The sequence below is a fragment of the Silurus meridionalis genome, chromosome 8 (genome assembly GCF_014805685.1).
Source record: "Silurus meridionalis isolate SWU-2019-XX chromosome 8, ASM1480568v1, whole genome shotgun sequence".
Lineage (NCBI taxonomy): Eukaryota > Metazoa > Chordata > Actinopteri > Siluriformes > Siluridae > Silurus > Silurus meridionalis.
Window position 1 is genome coordinate 8,541,288 of NC_060891.1, and position 25,418 is coordinate 8,566,705.

Here is a 25,418-nt window from a genome sequence, read left to right on the forward strand (position 1 = left end):
CTCAGAATGAGAGGTAAGTACACTTCAAGGCTCTTCTCTGTTCTGGCACCGAGGTGGTGGAATGAACTTCCCCTAGATGTCCGTACATCGGAGTCCCTGACTATCTTCAAGCGACGACTGAAGACCTACCTCTTCCTGAAACACTTAAATTAGCACTTTCCAAGTTTGTAGAATTCAAAAGTTATATTTATAAAAAGTTTGTAATCTGGCTTACCAGTGTAGATTTATTCATTACTAGAGACTTAAAGCATTTTTGTACGTCGCTCTGGATAAGGGCGTCTGCTAAATGGTGCAAATGTGAGTGTAAAAACCAACCGCTAAACATCAGCAGGACCCCAGTGGAGAGAGTGGACAGTTTTCTGTACCTAGGTATTTACATCACACAGGACCTGTCTTGGTCCTGTCACACCAACACCCTGGTGAAGAGGACCCAGCAGCTGTACCATCTGAGACATTTAAGGGACTTTAAACTACCCTATCAGGTGGTAAAGACTTTTTTCACTTGCACCATTGAGAGCGTTTTGACGGGTAACATCACTACCTGGTTTAGGAACAGCACCATTCAGGACAGGTGAGCCCTCCAGAGGGTAGTGCGTTCAGCTGAACGTACCATCCACACCGAGCTCCCTAACCTGCAGGACATCTACAGCATGCAGTGCCGGACCAGAGCCAGAAAGATTGTGAAGGACCTCAGCCATCCTAACAATGGACCCCTTTTCTTTTTGCATTCAGGGAAACGCTTCCGCTCCCTGAAAGCAACCACAGAGAATTAGGAGGAGCTTCTTCCCGCAGGCCATTCAAAGTTTGAACCAGGAATCACCCAGGATCTAAAAAACTGGCCCACTCTCTCCATCATCACACTTTTTCTATGCACATATTTTTATTTTCGTACTACGACACTTTAAACTCTGGACTGTCACTTTAGCTCTGGACTTGCACAGCACAGCACAGTGCACTTTATACTTTATACCACACCATACCGCACATGGACACTTTAAGGACAATCACATAAACCACCTTAATTTTTTTTACTGATTTACAGTTTTCTGCCATAAGCATACCTTGTATATACACCTTTTTTCTCATATATATCTTTATATATTTTACATAGTTTTATACTTTATTTATCTGCCTTCTTTTTCTTGGTTTATTATTTTCTCTCCCCATCCTATTCCCTCATGCCGGACAGTCGTTAAAAGCATTTCACTGCATGTCGTAACTTGTATGTATGTGTGTGAGACAAATAAAATTTGATTTGATATAATTTGAAGTGGATTTTAAAATAGGGTCGACAATTTTAGGGGTAAAATTCAAAGAAGGGGGAGGAAGCGGGAACTGGTCTGACTTGATAGGGAAAGTCAGGCAGCAACTGGGATTTTAGGGACTAAGACAGATGACAATAAAAGGTAAAGTTTTCATTTTCAAAGCATTGATTTTACCTATGATTTTACTTGTCTGTTCTGTTTTTAGTCCTAACAGGAAATTTCTTTTAGGGTTGTAGAAAGTGGTATTTTAGCTCTTGTGGGGGTCTAAGTGGAAGCAAATAAAGAGGAGGTCATGAAGAAAAGACATGAGAATGGCAGCAATGGACTCCCAGACTCCGACCTGTTTTTAGGAAATTGATTCACCGCTCTCCACGTCCGCTATGCTGTGACCCCATTCAGTGAAAACAAAACAGCTGCCATGGCCCAATTCTGAATGGGTTTTTACTAGTTGACTTAAAAATTCCAGTGTCTTTTAACCTCCCCAAGTAGTATAGTTTTATTAAAACGTTTTAAAAGAAGTATCTTTTAGAAAATGAAAATGTCACCATTTTAACTAACCACAAGTCTCTTATCTCTCTTGTGCAGGACCGGGAAACTGTAAACCCCCAATTCCAAGCCTCACTCTAGGTGAGACCAAACAAGTTTGGATGAACGCTGTGCACCCGGCTCTCCAGAACAGGCACAAGGACTTGTCATGGATGGTGGCCCATGAGATCCTCCAAGTCAGGGCGTTAATGCACCTGCGCAGCATGGCCACATGCCCCCAGGCCAAATGCCATGCCCTAGAGACCGTGCGACACCTGTTTTGGAACTGCGGCGCTGTGAGGACCAGTGGATCGCGCCCGGCCCACTGTTATTCCCGTGCCTACCAGCGGGTGGGGTCCAGATGGATTACAAGCTCACCATCCTAAGAGTGGGCAAGTGCTAAAAGGAGACAAAGGCTCCCACATCTTGGCCTACCACATCTTGGCCTCCCACATAGCAATTTTTCTCTGGCCCAGCTCTGGCCTATACAACCAGCTGGATTCCAGACAAGGGCCACTAATGGGCCATAGCTGGCCCAAGTCTCAGCCAAGTTAAATACCCATAACTGGTCCTGAATTGGGCCAGGTCAAAATATGACATTGGAACCAAAATACAACCATAAGTAAACCATATCAACAGCAGAAATCCCAAAACTTAGCCACACCTGAGCATAATCCATAGGTTAACTAAACCTGGCAGCCAAAATATGGGCCATAAAAGGGCCATGACAGAGCCATAGCTCACCCACCTGTATAACCATAGCTGGCCCTATTGTGGTCCTATACACTGGACCAGATATGGTTTTTTTAAGGCTGACGTGGAACCTAACCACGCCACTTGATACACACCCCTCCCAAATGAATAGTCACAACAATGACAGTATTTTGAACAAATATTTAATTATATTTAACATCAAACCTCACATATAACGCTTAAACATCCATGTTTGTCATTAACAAGTTTCACACTTTGCATAACACTTGAACGTCCTGGTTAATAACAAGATTTACAAGATAACTTTGCATAACACTTGAACGTCCTGGTTAATAACAAGAATTACAAGATAACACTTGAACATCCGTGTTTCTAGTCATCAACAAGTTTCACTTCACATAACACTTGAGCCACCACTTTTATAGTCAGTAACAAGTAGTACGCTTCAAATAACTCCAAAACATTAATGATTCTTTCAACGAACAAGCTCTGGAGTCCATTCCTGAAGTCTGTTAACCAGTCAGACTCTCTTTGCGCACCTTGTTCTTCATTCTCTCTTTTTGGCCACCAATTCTGTCTGGGGCCAGATATAGCCATCTTTTAACTGTGGAATCGATTTCTTTTTCTGTTGCCTTAGATGTAAGACGGTTACGCCTCACAGCTGCTGAAAAACACAAGCACACATGGCGTGTAATTAACTTTTGCATCAACAGTAACGTGGATATTGGATAAAATACAATATTACAAGACAAACTGCACCTAGGACCTCTGGATAAACTGCTGTGTTGTCTTTTCATGTGTACCTGTCTTCCGTTTTAATTATTGTTTCTTCCTTCACGTGTTACTAAGGTAAGCAACTTACCAATCACAACATCTCGTATCTGTAGGCGTAGGAAGCCAGTCTTTCCATTCACTCCTCTCATGTTAACTTTCCTCACCAAGGAGTTTGTAAACAGTCCATGCATGATTCTCCAAACGTTCGTCCCATCTTAAACAGCCAGTGTGTTTACCTGAAATCATTTATTAATTAGTTTATAAAGTTGTAAATATGGATATTTAAAAAAAAAAATGTTTTTCTTTAGAAGGCCTTTATTAACACCATAGATCCATGTGAATTGCTTTTATGATGGATGGATGCACTTTTTTAGGCTTTAACCAAACAAACTCTATGTTGACTACTCATCACAATTACTGTATAAAGCTTAAAGATACAGGAAATTTTCAAATATAACTCCAATTGTATTCATCTGAAAGGAGGAATACACTAAGGATTTTTGGGTTAAATATACCTTAAAGCTGAAGAGAAAAAAAGGCTTATTTGGAAAATAAAAGCTAGCCAAATAGGTTTGAATGTTATAAAATAAAATGCCCACATACCAATTGCTTTTGGAGGTCAGAAGTACTCCGCAGATTGTCCTCCATGTCCTGAAGAGTACTGAGATCTTTGAGTGGTAATAAATTTCGATCCAGGCCTATCTCTGTCTCCTGACTTGATTGCATACCCTGGAGGGTCTTAAAGATAATTCGCAATTAGTCCAACACCATTTCCTGTTTTGCTAATATATTACAAAGAAGAACTAAGAGGAAAAAAGAGAAAGACAGACATTAGTTTTTTGTTGTCCAAATTTTACTGTATACTTGCCACACACCCAACCTAACTATAGAAAACATTACAGAAAACAAATTCAGAAACCTGTAAGAAAATGCATTGCACTTATTTACCAAAATGCCATTGGTGTTGACATTATTTAATAATTATAAAAACAACATTGCACGGTATTCACATGGGACACAGCAAGCATTGGGATCACTATATAGCTGACGCTTTTATAGAGGAAGGGTTTTGTGCAGGTCAGGCTGTGATTACATTATGTTCTCTGGTCACACTTTGCCATAGCTGTGATTACCAAGCACACATGGCGTGTAATTAACTTTTGCATCAACAGTAACGTGGATATTGGATAAAATACAATATTACAAGACAAACTGCACCTAGGACCTCTGGATAAACTGCTGTGTTGTCTTTTCATGTGTACCTGTCTTCTCGTTTTAATTATTGTTTCTTCCTTCACGTGTTACTAAGGTAAGCAACTTACCAATCACAACATCTCGTATCTGTAGGCGTAGGAAGCCAGTCTTTCCATTCACTCCTCTCATGTTAACTTTCCTCACCAAGGAGTTTGTAAACAGTCCATGCATGATTCTCCAAACGTTCGTCCCATCTTAAACAGCCAGTGTGTTTACCTGAAATCATTTATTAATTAGTTTATAAAGTTGTAAATATGGATATTTAAAAAAAAAAATGTTTTTCTTTAGAAGGCCTTTATTAACACCATAGATCCATGTGAATTGCTTTTATGATGGATGGATGCACTTTTTTAGGCTTTAACCAAACAAACTCTATGTTGACTACTCATCACAATTACTGTATAAAGCTTAAAGATACAGGAAATTTTCAAATATAACTCCAATTGTATTCATCTGAAAGGAGGAATACACTAAGGATTTTTGGGTTAAATATACCTTAAAGCTGAAGAGAAAAAAAGGCTTATTTGGAAAATAAAAGCTAGCCAAATAGGTTTGAATGTTATAAAATAAAATGCCCACATACCAATTGCTTTTGGAGGTCAGAAGTACTCCGCAGATTGTCCTCCATGTCCTGAAGAGTACTGAGATCTTTGAGTGGTAATAAATTTCGATCCAGGCCTATCTCTGTCTCCTGACTTGATTGCATACCCTGGAGGGTCTTAAAGATAATTCGCAATTAGTCCAACACCATTTCCTGTTTTGCTAATATATTACAAAGAAGAACTAAGAGGAAAAAAGAGAAAGACAGACATTAGTTTTTTGTTGTCCAAATTTTACTGTATACTTGCCACACACCCAACCTAACTATAGAAAACATTACAGAAAACAAATTCAGAAACCTGTAAGAAAAATGCATTGCACTTATTTACCAAAATGCCATTGGTGTTGACATTATTTAATAATTATAAAAACAACATTGCACGTGTATTCACATGGGACACAGCAAGCATTGGGATCACTATATAGCTGACGCTTTTATAGAGGAAGGGTTTTGTGCAGGTCAGGCTGTGATTACATTATGTTCTCTGGTCACACTTTGCCATAGCTGTGATTACCAAGGTCACATTTGGTGACTGAAAACATAACAGACTGATTATGTGTTTGTTATTAATCATTTCATGGGAACATGACTAGCATAGTTTTCTTTATAGATTGTTTATAATGACAAAGAATTTGCAGTGTTTTTCCATATGTGATCAAGCTTGAGCTTATTCGTACATTACTCGTCACATCCTGTGCACAAAACCCTTCCTCTTTAAAACCAGCAGCTATGTAGTGATCCCACTGTTTGCTGTGTCCCAAATAAATGCACATGTAATTTTGTTTTTATTCTTTATACTCATTTGACTCAGGTGATGTGTAGATTGTTAGAGAGAGAAAATACTAAAGTTGTGATGTTCAAGAGGCAATTCAAAAATTGGATAAAGAACTTATGGATGGCCCTGTACCAGAGTGCTTCTCACAACAAGATCATCAATTTTAAAATCACTGGCAGTGTGAATGAACCAAAATCAGATGATTCTGAAGCTAATCCTGTGACATACTATCAGTGCATTCTCTGTGTGAAAAGTGATAAACATTTGGTGCAACCCAGATGAGGATGGGTTCCATCTTGAGTCTGGTTCCTCTCAAGGTTTCTCCTTATGCCATCTTGGGGAGTTTTTCCTTGCCACAGTTGCTCATCAGGGACAAACATACTTACAAAGAACATATTTACGTTTAATCACCACATTATCTGTGTAAAGCTGCTTTGAGACAATGTTCATTGTTAAAAGCGCTATACAAATAAAATGAATTGAATTGAATTGAATTGAATTGAATTGAACTGAATAAACACTAATATACTCACACATTTGGTGACTGGATGTTTGCTGGATGTCCTTGGTGTGGTGTGACCTTGAAGGTTCAGAGTGCCTTTTTTTATGGATCTCCTTACTTTTGTGGGCTGTTTTTCTGACCTCAGTGTCGGCATGCCTTGAAAGGGTCTCAGTGCTTGATTTACCTGATGTACAGCTCTCAGAGCGAACATGCAAGCCGGAGGATAACATAGTAGTGCTGGTCTGGGGACTTAAGTGGATCTCAGGAGTGCTGTGACCATCTGCATAAAAGTCAGGACTGTAGTAGCAATTCGGGCAAAAGTTGTGACTAATTTGGCTGTATAGACGAAGGTGAGGACTGCTTTGGCCATGTGGGCTAACATCAGGACTGCTTTGGCCATGTGGGCTAACGTCAGGACTGCTTTGACCATGTGAATGAAGGTCAGGACTGCTTTGGCCACTAAGTTGGAGGTTGTCTACTACAGGAGAAATCTGTTCCCTAGTGATCACTGGAGCATTAGGTAAGGCATGCCTCCTGCAAAGTATCTTAGTCCCTTTAACAGCAGTGATAAAATGCACTGTAATTTTAAAAGGCTGATGTCTCTTACCTTTTTCTTGACTTTGTTCCTTTAATGCGTTTCATCTCATCAATAGGGAGGTCAGGAGTACTGTGGCAGTGCTTTGGGCAGCTTGGCTTTCCTGGGTCTAATTTGTGTTGTCTAGCGATTTTTGGAGCATCAGGTATGGAATACCTTCTGCTTAAAAGTACAAAATGTCAGTCATTTATCTGCTGTGGTGAAATAAATTATCATTATAAAAAGCAGATGCTTCTTACCCCTTTTTTTTATTTGGTTCTTTCTGGTGTCCTTCCATCTCACTATCATCATCTTCTCCAGGGAAAAGAATGTTCTTAGGTCTAACAACACATTTATCAATTTCAAAATATACTTTTATTTTTAAATGTGGTGCAAAACACTAATATAAACAAACAAACCAAAACCCTATTTCTTTTTCTTTGAAATGTAATGGGTGAGTTCCCTCCATCGGTCTGATCAATGTCTGTGTGATCAACAGCTAGAGATAGTTTACGTCTTGCTTCCTTGTAGCTAACTGGAAAAGTAGCATCACAAAAAGAAGAAATGTAAAAAGTAAAACAGTGATTTTAAATTTAATTACTATTAATTCATTTAAAGGAAGTGGTGGCAAAACATAACTCACATGATGTGAAAATAATTCTGGCCTTATGGGGATTCCAATCATCTCCAGGACTCTCTTGCGATTTTACAGCTTTTGTTATATCACTTTTATTTGGAGGCCACATGCACTCACACACGCATTTTTAATCCAGACTGAAGGCACAACTTCAACCTCATTTGTCTTGTCAAAGACAACAATATGAAACATCTAAAGAGACAAAGAATTGTATTCCTCAGCCAAATATTATACAAAAGCAACTTAAGAGTTATTTCTCTTGATGCAGGAGTGGAACAACAACAAATCTGTTTCGGAATGGCAATCTCACATACTTCTAAAGCTTCTTTCCTGTCATGAAACACCCAACATTTGTGGAGAGGTTGGAAACCACATAAATTCCCAATTCCTTTGAATCAATAGGATATTTAAAGAAGTGTTCCACTTGTATATATTTATTGCCCACAAGGTATACTGCACCTTCATCCTCAACAATGTTTTGGACTAAAACCAACTGATTGTCGATTTTGACACAAGAATCTCTCTCATTGAGCTTCACAACTATATCATCAATCGCAAGAACTTTAAATTGACGAGCTTGTAGCGAGAAGCACTCTGGTATTGGCCCATCTGTATGTTCTTTATCCAATTTTTTGAATTGCCTCTTGAACATCACAACTGTAGTTGCTATTTTCTATCTCTGACAATCTACGCATAACCTGAGTCAAAGGATTGCAAGCCCCTCTAACCATTTTTTTGAGTTTTCATAAGAAATTTTCAAAGGGGAATCCTGATATAAGATCTAGATTGCCATGGATTTAGACATCTTCGCTGAGGTGCACCAGGCCATGAATATTGTAAACCAAAAACTCTTCACCATAAAGCTGGCCAAAGTGTTCAACAAATGAAAGCAACAGAGTATTTGCAAGGTCATTCATCTTCATGCAAAATTTCGGACTTGCCAAAATCTACACAGCTACAGACAAAAGCATGAAGTTGTTGTAGATTTTATGCTGTAGAACATTGTTCAGCACAACTGAACCAGTGTACAACAAGAATTGGCATAGCTCTATTGCTTTCCACCTACATCGATCTGCTAGTGCCCGAGGCCTTCGAATAAACTCACGTGGAATGTAATTTCTCATGGCAATAAGTCTATCTGACACCATGGAAGCTTGAATAGATGATATGCAACAGTGCAAGGGACCAGTGGTGCTCATCCACAAGTCTAAGAGACGCCGCATTACACCCAGACAAACCAGGTGCATGTAATTATGTGGGAAATAAGCGACCATGTCAATGCCAATGTCTGTAAGAGGTGAGTGCTGGATGTGTTCTTCATCAGTTGCTTGCCTAAAACTCTCATCAGTTCTGCACTTTGCATTCAACTTAGGAAATGTCATTCAATTTAATTTCCAAACACCTGTTTGGTGACACTTCTCACATGCACGATATGCAGTGTGTGACTTCACACCTCTGATGAAGGTTCGGGCAGGGGCATCGCACACATCAGAAACAACATGCAAAAAGAACATTTTCTTCTTGAACAGAAACCCATCTCTCAACATTTTCAGCTCCTGAGCCAGATCATGAAGATAATCAGCCAAGGAATTTGGCTTTAAAGTACCACAAAAGATCCAATCAACACAGGTGCCTTAGTGTGACCTTGCAGCAAACCAAGAATCGGCCAAAACGGTGTACTATTACTCTTAAAGAGTGGTAGTCCATCAAAATTCAACTGTAGTTTGAAGACATGTTTGTCTGGCACAGTATGCCAAACTTTATCAAGGATTTTCCAAACAGAATTAAGAATTCCACAATAATGGAACACACCACCAGCTATACTGCTAATGCTGTAGCATGTTTTTGTTTTCAGCAACGTTCTTTCATCCTTAGGCAGAGAGGAATGATGGACTTTGAGAATGGTAAGAAGTGCTGACAAAGCAATTAGTGAAATTCCAAATTCAATTGCCCAATCTGCTAGTGAACTCTGCAAATCACTATCTCTCTGACTACAAGGTTCTCCAAGATCAGAGTGGTCCTCAACAGAAGCTGCAGTCTCTTCATTTACTTCCTTATCTTCAACATCCAACTCAATATTTTGGTGGTCACCTTCATCATCACTAATTTCTATCTCTGATTTCCCTGAATCATCAACACAAACACTTAACTCCAAATTGTCCCCCACCTCCCCCTCCCTATGTTGCTCATTGTCAATCAATTCACTGACTAGTCTTAGTGCCCTCCTTTTGGAATTGCTCCTATCATTGTACTTCCAAACCTTTTCCATACTTTTCCTTTACTGAAGCCTTTTGTTCTTCCTCCCAATAAAAACATTATTAAAAAGTTTTAGACTATAATGAAAATAAAATACCAGAAAAGAGAAGCTTTTTTCAGCCTCTGTTTGATTCTAAAAAAAGCAAAATAGCTTGATGATTAATTAAAACCACTATTTAAGAACTATTAATTATAATTAAAACCACATTTGATTTCTGTGATTTTAACTCAAAATAATACTGTTTGATGTAATACCTAATTAAATATTGTTTATACATGCAATCATGGCTGAACAATTAATTAAAAAGTAATCAACGACATAACATGCAACATACACCACGAATGAAATTCTATAATATTGGTCAAACAAAATGTATAATTTTCACTGTGATTTAATATATAGTTTTACAGACATTTGCTCCAACCAAATAACAACAAAATGACGGTTACAACCCTAATCTGCCTAAAACTATTTAATTTAAGTAACATAATACAATGAGTGACTTTTTCAGGAGTAGTGGCATGTTAGTTTATTGTATTTACAACACGTAACAGTTAAATTAGATCAAAACTGCGTTCACGTGCTACTGAAACAAGGGCACTCATTAAGTACATGCTGGTTTAATTTTTTTTTTTTTTGTTTTTGCCTTCGTCCATTTATTCATACACGTACAGGTGTATTTTTTTATTTCCCCCCATCCATCATTTGTTCATTAAGTCCACATGTGACCGTGGCTAAATTTAATAATAATATAATATTTGTTTATTAAAACATTTGTATGTTCTCACTTACCAACTCTGCTGGCTTTCCTGGGTTGAGTGCGAGTGGCTGTTCCCGAGCGCCCGCCCACTTTTTCAACAGGCAGTTCCTGGAGTATTTTCATTCACTTTTCCTCGTTGGAGATTTGTTGCTTAAAGCGTTATAAGCCTTGAATCATAACAACCATCTACAACTTGAATTACAACATGTAAAATCTTCGATCTGAAATAAAAATATTTGGAAATTTGTCATAAAGGCAATATGAGACTGTGTGTGTTAACCGGCTAACTGGGTAAATAAAACTACAATCCCATGAAGCATTGCAATTGTTCGCCTTTTGGCCAACTTTGCTCTGATAGGCCAATTTCGCATTTCCAGGTTTTTAAAATCATGATTGTGCACGCTGGGTAAAAGTTATTCCGGTAAAAAAAAATCAATCTATTTTTTGTTTTATTAAAATCTACACCTACCCCAACCAAAATTCCTGAGTGTAATGACATGACCAAAAGAAGTGTTCCACTATTTTACCTTTACTATTATTATACAGTGTGACAAAAATTACAGCATACTAATGTGGGCATGCCAAGTTTTAGATTTAGCTTAGATTTAATGAAAATGTTTAGACTGTCTTAATTGGTGGTTTATTGGTCTACAAGTTTAAATTAATGGCATAAACCTTTTTAACTGAAATCAAACAATTTCAGTTGATTTTCATAATTCAGAAGTATAAATCTTTATTGTTGCCTGAATTAACTTGAAGGCATTAGACACAGAAAGATGGAAATATCTTTGTGAATTAAAACATTGGGATTTTACTCAAAGGTATTTGAAATGGATTTTAAATATGGGTTAAGATCGGCCATATGTATGAGGCCTACATATGTATACTTGACATCTGGGCCGAATACTACCGGGTCATGTTTGACCCACATGCTGTATGCCAGTGCCGGATTATTGCCAGCTGTACCAGATGAATGCCAAATCTGGGCCAGATTTGTTTGCTGACTGGGGGCCTGCTCTAAAGAATTGAGTGATGGCCCTTCCTTGATAGGTACTCACACCCGGGTCTCACAACATTATTTTATTTAATATGTAGAAAGTGAATCATGTTTTAAGAAAGTGACGGTGACAAGAACAGATTTCTTCTGTAAAAATAATTTACTATCTGATATAATATAATATCTGAAACATCCTCTATATGAGGACTTCATATTAAACTGATTTTTCGCCATGGTAGTCGGAAGAAGGCCTCGCTCCATCCGCTCCACGCATCAGCCCGGTATTGCAGTGCTTCTGGGAATAATGCATCTCACCTGTTAAAAAAGCAGAAATAAAGCAAAGAAAAAAAATTAAGGTGATGCTTATTGTTCTTTTCTTGAGTGGACATAGCTCTCAGCTGTGTAGTGTGTTCAATTTAATTTAAAAAACATAAATTCAATGTGAATTTTCTTTTCCACACCTGTTCATTATCAACAGTTTTCCTGGCACCCTTAGCCAGCTTTCTAGCCCACCAATGGACTTTCTAAGACCTAGCAACACCCAAAGTATATCTCAGGTTTCTCTTCATTCATGAATAAATCTTTAGCCTTTTACAAAATTTTCCGTGGAGAGGAACATTGATGAGTTCCAATTATTTTTGCAGGCTTTGCTATTGCAAAGCTAGTTGTTTTCTATGGTTCAAGGAAAGAATTTGTATGAAGAGACTTATATCTAAATCTTGTTGCTAGCTTCTACAACCTTTTCACCACCGCTCTTATTTAAAACCTCTGATTGGGAGATTGAGACGGTAGTGTCAGTAGTGCCGGGAAGGATTGTTTGTGTGGATGGTAAGAGGAGGGGGTTGAGTTTCAGGGCGATAGGTGTGTATACACCATGCAGGGGACAACAGAGGCGGGGTTTTGTCAGCTTACTTGAGCCACTACTCTACACAAGAATGCTACTATTGGTGGGAGGGGATTTAAATGTTGACATGGAGGCAGACGGTGGAGGGGAGCTGGCCCAGGTAATGGCGGGAGCAGGCCTGGTGGGACATGTTCAGGGTGGTCGAGCTGCAGGCTTTGGGCCATACCTGGAGGAATGCCAGAGGTAATGCCTCCCAGCTCAACTTCCTTTTTGTGGCAGATAGTGCAAGGGTGCAGTCATTCCTTCTAAAGCCCTTCTGGAGTATGGTGATTGGGGAAATTTGGGTAGAGGTGGGGCAAAGAGGATGGGGCTTGTGGGAGTTAAGTGTGACCGTGCTGTAAGCTGTAACCTTGGCCAGGGAAATGATGGAAGTGACTAACTCCTTCTACAGCAATCTCTTTGGGATGAAGGAAACGAGAAGTGACCTCGCAATGACTTTTTTGGACTCTGTGGCCGGCAAGCTGCCAGGGGAAAATGCATCAAAACTAGAGGGACAGATTTCCCTAGAGGAGGTGAAGAGAGACATGTTTTCCCTGAAGACAGGCGTAGCCCCCGGTGGGCATGGTTTACCAGTGGAATGGTACGCCCGGATTTGTTGCCCTTGTATAGTGAAGCAATAGAGTGTGATGCTCTACCTCTGTCCACTAGAGTAGGGCATGTCACTCTCCTTTATAAAAAGGGCGACAGGCTAGACCTAGCAAACTGAGGGCCGATCACATTGTTGGTGGCTGATTACAAGATTTTGGCTAAGCTAATGGTTCTGTGCTTGTGGGAGTTGATGGCCTTGGTCGTTCACCCTAACCAGACCTGTGGGGTGCCCGGGAGGATGTGTGCCATAAATCTGGTGCTGATCAGAGATTCATTGGCATGGGCTGAACAGCATGGGTACCTTTGGCCGTGCTAAGTCTGGACCAGAAAAAGGTTCCTTTTCAAAATGTTCGAGCGAATAGGCTTTGGTCATGGCGTGAGTTTGGACCAGGAGAAGGCCTTCGATCGGGTCTCACATGATTTCCTATTCGCACTCTTGGAGCTAATGGGCTTTGGGCCTGCTTTTACCACCATAGTCTGCCTGCTATACACTGGGGCAGTCAGCCACGTCGTGGTGAATGGGCACTTATCCGAGCTGATTGCACAGTGAAGAGGGGTCAGGCAGGGATGTCCGCTGTTGCCCTTTGCTCTACGTTTTGTACATAGAGCCTTTGGCAAATTGGCTGAGAAGGGAGCCTGCATTCCAGGGACAGCATGTTCCAGGTGCAGGAGGGACAAGGGCCAAGGTGTTTGTGTACGCCAATGATGCAACATTGTTTCTTGGCCAGGATGAGCACTTCTGTGCTGTGGGGCATGTGTTAGGGGCCTTTACAAAAGCCACCGGAGCACGTGTTAACCACAGTAAGTCCGCAGTCCTGTATGCAGGAGCATGGGCCGGAAGGATCAACATACCGGGGGTGGTTATTGCTGTGCCAGGATGGGTTCAGGGTTTTGGGGGTTGCCTTCTGTAGGGAGGGCAGTGCCCACAATAACTGGGATATTGCCAGGAGGAAGTTGGGGCAGAAGGGACCTCTCCCGGACAGGGAGAGTACTGGCAGTAAACTCCAATCTCCAATCATTCAAACATCTTTTGGATCTTCCCAAGCCAAAACCAGTTCCCTTCTCAAACTTAAACCCTATGAGGATGAAAATAACCAACTCCTTCGTGTGGGAGGCAGACTAACAAATGCCCCAATTCCCTTTGAGCCTAAACATCCAGTGATCCTACCTAACAATCATCACATCACTCAGCTGATAATCAGTTACTACCATCTTCGCTTGGGTCATCCAGGTCCAGAGCGGGTACTTGCGGAAATTCGTCAATGTTTCTGGATACTAAAGGGATGTGTAACTGATTAATCGTACTCTCAATTCATGTTTACAGTGTCTAGTGACACCAGGTGAGCCTCCATTCACTCATGTGGGCATAGACTACTTCGGGCCATTTTTGGTTAAGAAGGCTCAAAAGCTCAAGAGGTATGGATGTTTGTTTACATGTCTCACTAAGAGAGCCATTCACTTGGAAGTTGCGCACACCCTCGATACTGACTACCTCATCAACGCCTTACAGCGATTTTTCGCTAGGAGAGACCCACCTATTGAAATACGCTCGGATAACGGGACTAATTTCATTGGTGGATTATGAGAGTTGCGGAAAGCCATCAGTGAATTGAATCAACAAAAGATTTCTGATTACCTGCTGCAGAGCAAAATAAAATGGATCTTTAATCCACCTGCTGCCTCCAACATGGGTGGTGTTTGGGAGCGACAAATTCACACCGTTCATTTTATTCCTAACACTGTCCTATGACAGCAAGCACCAGATGGGTTGACAACAATGTTTTGCTGCATTAAGTCTATTGTCAATGGTAGACCAATCACTAAACTCTCAGACGACCCATCAGATCCTTTACCACTCACACCAAATCATCTGTTGCTACTCCGTTCAGGTCCGATTCTACCTCCAGGAGCCTTCAAAAAACGAGACCTTACAGACGCAGATGGCGCCAGGTGCAATATCTGGCTCAAGGAGTATTTACTTGCATTGCAACAATGGCAAAAATGATTACAACCAAGGCAGAATCTTCGGATAGGAGAAAACACACTACACAATCACTGGCCGCTAGTGATGTTGGGTGCTGCCCCTTTAAACAATGGGAGGATGCCAGAGGTTACCAGGGCCTGAAGCATCTGCCTTCAATGATTGAGAGGCTACATTCATCACCAGGGTATGCCTGAACTATGCAGCAAGTGTGGAAGAATGGGGCATTTAGCCAAGTATGCCAAGAAATTGTGTGTGGGAAATGTTAAGAAATTGATCACAAGTTTGAGGAGTGTACCATTGGCAGATGGTGCAATCATTGTGGAGAATCAAACTATCTCTACAGAGATTGTTCTGAAAGTTTTGCCAACATATTAAAAGGCAAACAGATAGCCGCCCCACAAGAGGAACAAACACAGAAGGAGGTGGGCCCTGATGTTTTGGTGGGAAATTCAAACTCCCAGCCAGCCTCAGGGATTGGACAAGGTGGAGGAAGTGGGGCGACCTCAAGGGTGGAGTCAATCCTGGAGACTGAGGAAGCCCCCCCTTGGAAAAGGAGTTGGAAATGGAGTATTCAATAAATTTTTAGTTGTATAGCGCTTTTAACAATGAACATTGTCTCAAAGCAGCTTTACACAGATAATGTGGTTATAAAAATTTATATGTTCTTTATAAAGGTAAGTTGGTCCCGGATGAGCAAGCTGGTGGTGACTGTGGCAAGGAAAAACTCCCTGAGATGGCATAAGGAAGAAACGTTTAGAGGAACCAGACTTAAGGAACCCATCCTCATCTGGAATGTCCATTTATTGCAGATATACAATGTTGCTGGGTACAATGATGGTGATCAGAATCAATCTGTAGTCCTGAGTCAATGTAGCAGACTGTTGACATTAACTACAGTCCAAATCCATCCTCAAAGCTTCCATTCTTACTCAGAAATTTAATGGAACCACCCAAGACATGGATGAGAAACCGTCCCCAGCTGCAAAGAGTGGCCTTCAAACGAAGAGAACACTATCCAGAAGCAGGCCTGGACAAAGTGGAAAAATCCACAAAGGGAAGTGGGGCAGCATCAGTGGTCACTGGAACCTCAGGAGCATGTTTAGAGAGAGGGAAGAGCACCCCTCTTCTCTCTCTCTAAACACAGGAAGAGAAGGATATGGATTATTATGTGTCCTAAAAAAATCTACTGATAAAACACTTGACTAGATAAATATATTCCCCGACTCTGGCATTAGAGCCCTCGCAGCGGGGCGAATGGCTAACGTTAAGGCTTGCCCAAGGGAGCACCATTCCTCTCCGCTTCACGTGTCCAACAGGTTTGCTCTCCTCAGTGAAGCACTCGCTGAGAAACCTGAAAGAGCTCTGGTTTTAGGAGACTCCATTCTGAGGCACGTGAAATTAGCTAGACCTTTAGGGGCACCAGCAGCACAGGTTATGTGTATACCGGGAGCCAGGGCGCCGGACATAGCAGGTCAGCTTAGATTCTTAGGAAAGCACAAGTTCTCTAATATAGTTTTTCACACAGGAGCTAATGATATATGCCTTCGACAGCCAGAGGTTACTAAGAGTAATATTATAGAGGTGTGTAAATTGTCCGATGCAGTAACATGCTCTGGCCCCATCCCAATGCAACGTGGCAATGTAGCCTACAGCAGGTTATGGTCGCTGAACTACTGGATGTCCGAGTGGTGCTAGGAAAACAATGTGGGCTTCATTAATAATTGGAGCATTTTTGAGGGCAAGGCTGGCCTGTTAGGGCAGGACGGTATCCATTCCACCCGGGAAGGTGCTGCTCTCATTTCTTGTGTGGAATTTTTGATTGGCATTATAAAACAGTCAGCATATACTTATTAGTAGTTATTAGTCAGTACTTTTTATCAATCAATGTTTAATCACATTATTTAGTGAACTTAGTAGAGGACTTAATTAACTTACCTGCGTACCAGGATAAACCTTAAACCTAGCTTAAACCAGTTTAATTGCTTGCTTACAAATAACCATAACAAGAGACCATTTAGGAAAAGACCACCATGTTTATTCATTGTGCCCAGAGTAATCCATGTGAGGAAAGTTACTCAGGGGAAAGCAATTACAGATGGGGAGATAAGAACCAGAAGACTCAAGAAACCTGTAGGGAAAAGGAGTCTCGAAAGGAGTGAGATCAACAGAAGGTGCTTGGTCAAGGCTCAATCATAATGATGCTGGCAGGTGAAGAGGGCCCAGGGGTAGGACTGCGAGGAGAAGTAGGGGAATAGGATGGAGAAGCAGATTGGAAAGGGGCTGGAGAAGAGGGCTCAGAGTTAGGCGCAGTATCAGTACCAGACGAGTCGAGACCCCCAGAAGGAGAATCAGCAGGGAGAATCACCACAGGGTCAGTCTGAGTGCCCACATCCATTGAAGAAGGAGAGGTGTGGGAAGAAGAGGAAGTATTAGGAAGAACAGGGTCATCAGTAGGATTGACCAAATAGTTGTCCAAGTCATCAAGCAGGCGACTGATCTGGAAATGATGATAGGAAGGAAGACAGGCCCTAGGGTAAGGGCCTGGGACTAAGGATTTGTGCCTAGTAGTCTTACAACGAGCTAGAACACATGAGGAAAAAAGAAAAGGCAAAAGGTCAATGGATGGCATGGTGGCAAATAAGTAGGAAGAGGCCAGTCAGCACACTAGGTACTTAACTAGTGCACAGCGAAACATAAGAAAAGCTTAAAAGCAAACAGCAATATAATCAACTATAATCACATTAATAGCAGAAAGCACATAAGAGCATAAAAGAAGGTTTAAGGGAGAATATTTTGCTATAGAAATAAGAATAAAATAAGAAAAGAGACTTATGCATAATCAAGAAGAAGAAAATAAGAAAATAATCCAAGGGAACTGGAGAGTGACCAAATGATGTTGCTTCAGCAAGTGCCAAGACAAGAATGAGGAAGATAAGACGAGTTTTAAAAAATAAAGCCCCAAAAAGGCCCGAAAATAATGGGATATGAAGAAGAGAGATCACGTGGGGGAAAGGACGACAGGAAAGGGAGGAACCGGGAAGAACAGAAATAATGGGATTTGGAATAAACCACGTGATGACTAATAATTAGTGGGAAGGGCCTAAAAATCTAGCAGCAGGGAAATAATGGAATTTGGACAAAAATTATGTAAATTAAGAGAGGAGGTGCCCAGAGGCGCCTGCAAATAAATAGAAGGCGATCTCAACAGTCAGAGCAGTTCTTTTTGGAGAACAGTACAGTGCAGTTCTTTTTTGCTATTGGAGTACCTTCAAGACCGGTCTGAAGACTTCTATTTCTGGATTTTAGTTGTTACTTTCATTTGTGGGTGAGCTCTGATTTTTGGAAACTACCTAAGTCTTTTGGGTGGAAATCACCTTTGGTGATTTGCCCGACAGGGTTTTTGGGACTTTCCTTTTTGAAGCGCTTGCAAGCATCTATTATTCTGTAAGGGACTTTTCTTAGGCTGCTTTTTGTCTGAAGAGTGACCTTTTCTGCAGAGAAAAGAAATAAACTGTGTTTGGTCTCAGAGGGGATTTTGAGATCCGACACTTGTAGTATAGGTAATAGTCTCAGAACAGCACTAGTTAACAAGTGACTGGCTAGAGCCAAGGCCAGGGAGCAGACAGACAGGCTAAACCGACCATCTGCTAGCTGCACAGAGTCGTCACTCAGGATCCACCATATTGAGACTGTGTCTGTCCCCCGAGCAAAACCAAAATATAGGAATTATCAGAAAGTCTGTTTTAGTAACCTGATTAACATTAAATTAAATAGGACTGAATGCACAGCCAGCACCCTGATCTAAAAATAGGATTGTTGAATATTAGATCTCTCACGTCAAAAGTGCTTACTATAAACGAAATTATTACCGACCAGGAGTTTAATATAATGTGTTTGACAGAAACATGGATTAAAGCGAATGAATATGTAGCATTAAATGAAGCGAGTCCTCCTGGGTATAGTTACATACACCAAACCCATCTAAATGGCAGAGGAGGCGGAGTCGCAGCTATCTATAATAATAATCTAAACGTCACACAAAAGACTAAACACAAATGTAAAACATTTGAAGTTCTTTACACCAACATAAAATATTCAGTGTCCGAAAGCAGGTCCAGTCAGTCAATTCCACTAATTATTATTTATAGAACCCCAGGGCCCTACTCTGATTTTCTCACAGAATTTGCAGATTTCGTCACAAATTTAGCTACTTCTTTAGCAAAAGCATTAATTATTGGTGACTTTAATATTCATTTTGATAATCAGGAAGACTCCTTAAGAGCAGCAGTTGTGTCCATTCTAGAGTCAGTTGGAATTAATCAGAATGTTATAGGACCCACTCATAGTGGTAGACACACTCTTGATTTTTAGTTAACATTTGGATTAAAAATAAAAAACTTAGTCATAATTCCACAGTCTGAAGCTATTTCAGACCATTATCTCATCTCTTTTTAAAATCTGCCTCAGTCATTGCATTTCTACCTCACCACGTTACCGTGTTAAGCGTACTTTCACGTCAGCTACAGCAGCGCGTTTTATCAATAATCTTCCAGAAATTACAATATTAGATAGATCTCCGTCTTACCCCACAGAGCTCGACTGGGCCACTGAACATCTAGAATCAACGTTACGTTACACTCTAGATGATGTAGCTCCCCTTAAGACCAAAATGATCATGGAGAAAAAATTATAGTATAATGATCATATGCGTACCTTAAAACAGACCACTCAAAAATTAGAACGTAAATGGCGTCAAACAAAATTAACAGTATTTCAAATAGCATGGAAGGAGAGCCTCCTAAATTATAGAAAATCTCTTAGTGCTGCTAGATCAGCATATTTCTCCACCCTCATAGAAAATAACAAGCATAATCCTAGATTTTTATTCAGCATGGTAGCAAAATTAACAGGGAATAAAAGCACTGTGCTAACATGCACACCATCATTAGGTAGTAATGATTTCATGAACTTTTTTAATAATAAAATTGAAAACATCAGGCAAGAAATCCAGACGGTTAATATAAATCCAAATTATTTTACAAGTAACCCTGTAGACAGCAGCGTAATTATAGCAGACAATCAACTACAAAGCTTCACTCCTATTCATGAGAATGACTTAATTTCATTAATTTCCTTATCAAAATCATCAACCTGCATTCTCGATTCCTTGCCTACAAGTTTCTTTAAACAGATAACTCCAGAGGTAATTGAACCTGTTTTAAAAATAATAAACTCTTCCATTAGCACTGGTTATGTACCAAAATCCTTCAAACTGGCAGTTATCCACCCCTTATTAAGAAACCTGACCTTGACCCATGTCAGTTGTCCAACTACAGACCAATATCAAATCTCTCCTTTATATCCAAAATTTTAGAAAAGGTTGTAGCACAGCAGTTATGCTCACACCTACTTATGAATAACATTTTAGAAATGTATCAGTCAGGATTTCGGCCTCATCATAGCACAAAGACGGTGCCAGTTAAGGTGGTAAATGACCTGTTATTGGCCTCTGATCAGGGTTTTGTCTCCTTACTTGTTTTGCTCGACCTTAGTGCAGCTTTTGACACCATTGATCACACTATACTACTTGCTAGACTTGAGAACGTTGTTGGAATAAAGGGAACAGCTCTCTCTTGGCTCAGGTCTTATTTGACTGATCGCTATCAGTTTGTTGATGTAAATGGTGAGTTCTCCACACTCTCTGAGGTAAAGTTTGGTGTTCCTCAAGGATCTGTCCTAGGCCCTCTGCTTTTCTCTTTATATATGCTGCCTCTTGGTGAAATTATTCATAAACATGGGATTCGCTTCCATTGCTATGCTGATGACACACAGCTGTATATTTCAGCAAAGCCAGATGAGAGAGATCAGCTTAACAATGTTGAGAAGTGTGTGAGGGACATTAGACAGTGGATGCTTGATAACTTTCTTCTGCTCAACTCAGATAAGACGGAAGTACTTTTAATAGGACCACATGCAGCCTGAAGTAAACTTTCCGATTACGTAGCATCTCTGGATGGTGTTTCTGTTTCAGCATGTACGGCTGTCAAAGACCTTGGTGTGATTATTGACCCTAGTCTTTAGTTTAGTCTCACGTGAATAATATCACCAGGATCGCCTTCTTTCACCTTAGAAATATTGCTAAAATTAGAAATATGATGTCGTTACAGGATGCATTAAAACTAGTTCATGCTTTTGTTACTTCTAGATTAGACTACTGTAATGCTTTACTGTCTGGGTGTGCAAATAAGTGCATAAATAAGCTTCAGTTAGTTCAGAATGCAGCAGCAAGAGTCCTCACTAGATCTAGGAAATATGACCACATCACCCCTGTTTTAATCAGTCTACACTGGCTCCCAATTAAATCTCGCATCGATTATAAAATACTACTACTGACGTATAAAGCACTTATTGGTCTCGCACCGCAGTATCTGAGTGAACTTCTGTACCAGTATGATCCTCCATGCCTACTTAGATCAAAAGGTGCTGGCTATCTGTTGGTTCCTCAAATAATTAAGACTACAGCAGGGGGCAGTTCTTTCTCTTATAAAGCCCCACAGTTATGGAACAGCCTTCCAACCAGTGTTCGGGACTCAGACACAGTCTCAGTGTTCAAGTTGAGGTTGAAAACATATTTATTTAGTCAAGCCTTTTATCAGTAGATTTTTCTTAGGTAAAGGCTCAGATCTGGAGGGAACATGGATATAGAGTGTTTGGTGAACTGGGATATTTGTATGCTGTCGTCCCCTCACATTGACATGTTCACTCAGGTTTGTTGACGGTGGTGTGGTGGGTCGTCTCTTATCCCAGAGATCCCTCATGTCTGTGTTACCTTCTGGTTCTCCCTTTTAGTTATGCTGCCATAGCGAGTCTTGCCGGAGTCCAAACTGCACAGTGACATTAACTTTCATACAACAATAAGGACACTTAATAATCCATATCCTTCTCTTCCTGTCACCCTCTCTCTCTCTCTCTCTCTCTCGGTCGAGTTGAACATGCTCCTGAGGCTCCAGTGACCACTGTCCCTGCCCCTCTCCCCTCCGTGGATCTTCCCACTTCGTCCAGGCCTGCCTCTGGATAGTGTTCTCTTCGACTGGAGGCCACTCTGTGCAGCTTGGGAAGATTTCTCATCAACACCTTAGGTGGTTCCATGAAATTCCGGAGTAAGAACGGGCGATTTGAGGATGGACTGGACTGTAGTTAATGTCAACAGTCTGCTACACTGACTCAGGAAACAGTTCGCTTCTGATCATTATCACTGTACCCCCGCAACATTGTATATCTGCTTCAAATGGACATTCGGTGCAACCCAGATGAGGATGGGTTCCCTCTTGAGTCTGGTTCCTCTCAAGGTATCTTCCTTATGCCATCTCGGGGAGTTTTTCCACAGTTGCTCATCAGGGACAAACTTACTTACAAAGAACATATTTACTTTTAATCACCACATTATCTGTGTAAAGCTGCTTTGAGACAATGTTCATTGTTAAAAGCGCTATACAAATAAAAATGAATTGAATTGAATTGAATTGAATTGAATTGAATTGAAATGCTTTTTATGACGGTCCAGCATGAGGGAATAGAATGGGGTGAAAAATAAAACAAAGAAAAAGAGGGCAGATAAATAAAGTATAAAAACTATATAAAATATAAGAATATATAAAGATATATATAAGAGAAAAAGGTGTGTATACAAAATATGCTTATGGCAGTAAGCAGTAAAACAGTAAACAACAGTAAACAATTGAAGGTGGCTTTTAGATTGTCTATAAAGTGTCCGTGTGCGGTATGGTGAGGTGTAATGTGTCGGTGTGCGGTATGGTGTGGTATAAAATAAAATATAAAGTGCACTGTGCTGAGCGAGTCCAGTGTTTAAAGTGTCATAGCATAGAAAAGTGAGATATGGACATAGAGAAAAAAGTGTAATGATTGAGAGAGTGGGCCAGATTTTAGATCCTGGGTGTTTCCTGGTCTAAACTCCGAATGGCCTGGGGGAAGAAGCTCCTCCTCATTCTCTCTGTGTTCGCTTTCAGGGAGTGGAAACGTTTCCCTGAATGCAACAAAGAAAAAAATAGTCCATTGTTGGGATGGCTGAGGTCCTTCACAATCTTTCTAGCTCTGGTCCTGCACCGCATGCTGTAGATGTCCTGCAGGTTAGGGAGCTCGGTGTGGATGGTACATTCAGCTAACGCACCACCCTCTGGAGGGCTCGTCTGTCCTGCATGGTGCTGTTCCCGAACCATGAAGTGATGCTACCCGTCAGAACGCTCTCAATGGTGCAGGTGTAGAAAGTCCTTATCACCTGAGAGGGTAGTTTAAAGTCCCTAAAGCGTCTCAGATGGTACAGACACTGCCAGGTCTTCTTCAGCAGGGTGTTGATGTGACAGGACTAAGACAGGTCCTGTGTGATGTGAACACCTAGGTACCGGAAACTGTCCACTCAATCCACTGGGGTCCTGTTGATGTTTAGCGGTTGGTACGACCGCCCCTGCTTCGTGCTAAAGTCCATGATCAACCCTTTAGTCTTGCTGACGTTCAGGAGAAGGTTGTTCTCCTGGCACCATCTCTCCAGGTTTTAAACCTCCTGTAGGTAGGCCGTCTCGTTGTTGTTGGAGATCAGGCCCACCACAACAGTGTCGTCAGGGAACTGGATGATGGTTGTGGAGTTGGAAGTGACCACACAGTCATATGTGTACAGTGAGTACAGCAGGGGGCTAAGAACACAACCCTGGGGAGCTCCAGTGCTAAGGGTGTATATAGTTTGAATAACAGTTTGCCAGCATCCTCCACCATTATATGTAGCGAATTTAGCTCGCAAAGAAAAGGAAATATTTAAAAGTAATAATAAAGGCGTATAGTTAATCCTAAATATTTAAATCAAGTTGAATTGACGGTAATGGAATTAACGTTACACTTATTTGGTCTGTTCGTCCGGTAAACAGACAGTATAATATTTTAATTCTATAAAAGGAGGTATCTTCCCGGCCGAGAAAGACGCAACCTCCCTTTACTTTATACTGTACAATTAATAGAGCATGTAGTTCAGATCGAATGTTGCAGGAACCTTAACCCCCTTGAGAGATTTTGACATGCTCTTACATTTGGTTCTTTTTAGTTGCTTTTAAAATATATTATTGACAAAAGGCTTATTACACTGTATTCAGCACAAACTGGGCTACCATAATATGTAAACAACTTATATGTGTTTGTTTGTATTTTTGACAAAATAAGATTTATGCGTGGTTTAAAAAAGCAAAAAAAAACCTCACTGAAATAAGGCCACAAAACCGATAGTAAACATGTTTCCCCAAGACTTTTTGAGAACAGATCTTCTAATGTAGGTTTTTTTATTTTTAATCATGTGAAAATCATCCTGCCTGCTCATTCACCTTAAACAATACTTTGATTTAAAATTTAAAAGACACTTTCTACTTTGAAAGGCCATATGCGAAGAGGCGTCGACATGCTGTGACTCACAGCTTCGTAGACAATGGGTCGCATAATGAGCTGTCGATTACATAATGAGCTGTGGATCACTGAGCCAGGATCACAGTGAGAAGTACAGTACTACAACAAGGAATGTGTTTCCTTTGTGTTCATTAAAAATACACATTAGCAAGGACAGCATTAAAAGGGAATTGTGTAACAATAAATCAATACAGTACAGTATGTATAAAAAAAAAAAAAAGAGTGCAACAAAAACTAACACAATACATTACAGTAGGGTTCTGCAAATCCTAGCCTGTAGGGCTACAATACTATGCATTAAATAATAGTGTATCCATTTGAGGAATCGGCAAGAACAAACAACGTGAACCCCCACTTAGTTGGCTTGGCTTTCATGTACTGTGTCCTCCCAGTGTTAGCTTTGCATGCTACCATCCTCTCATCCACGGCTAAATGTCTACTAGGATGATAAATTGCTTTGCATGTCTTACGGATTGTGTCCATAAGCAGTTTCACTCTGAACAGATGGTCATGTTCAGATGTGCCCCTCTTTCTGTCATTTTCTTTGTCTGCATCTGGGTGACTCATGTGTACATTCCACGAAATTGTCCTGTATCTGTCCCTTGACATAATTGTTGCTGGAAAGGGAACTGTGAAAATTCTGCTCTGTCACCAGTAGTCTATGATGGAGGGCAACTTTACCATTGCCATGTAAAATAAGAGCCCGATGTAGCAATACATCTCACTCACGGTTACATCTCTCCATTTGTATTTGCGTCACTTGGCTATTGACTTGGCAGCTTGAGCATTTGTGTTGTGGCACAGAGTTGACACAACACTGTCCGGGAAAAACATTTTAAATAGAC

The 25,418-nt window shown here is 40.6% G+C and overlaps 1 long non-coding RNA gene, 1 other non-coding gene and 1 pseudogene across 2 annotated transcripts; 2 read left to right on the forward strand and 1 right to left on the reverse strand.

The window, feature by feature from the left end:
- Positions 1-2,668: 2,668 nt before the first annotated feature.
- Positions 2,669-10,845, reverse strand: LOC124390296. The gene is made up of 6 exons (XR_006926714.1): positions 10,671-10,845; positions 7,628-7,813; positions 7,245-7,519; positions 7,018-7,164; positions 6,442-6,690; positions 2,669-3,168 (listed from the first exon to the last, which is right to left on the reverse strand). It is a non-coding gene; the product is annotated as an uncharacterized LOC124390296 (long non-coding RNA).
- A 930-nt stretch (positions 10,846-11,775) lies between these two features.
- On the forward strand, positions 11,776-11,950 carry LOC124390705 (annotated as a pseudogene).
- A 234-nt stretch (positions 11,951-12,184) lies between these two features.
- LOC124390659 lies at positions 12,185-12,298 on the forward strand. Its single transcript, XR_006926806.1, has one exon. It is a non-coding gene; the product is annotated as a U5 spliceosomal RNA (small nuclear RNA).
- Positions 12,299-25,418: the final 13,120 nt, after the last annotated feature.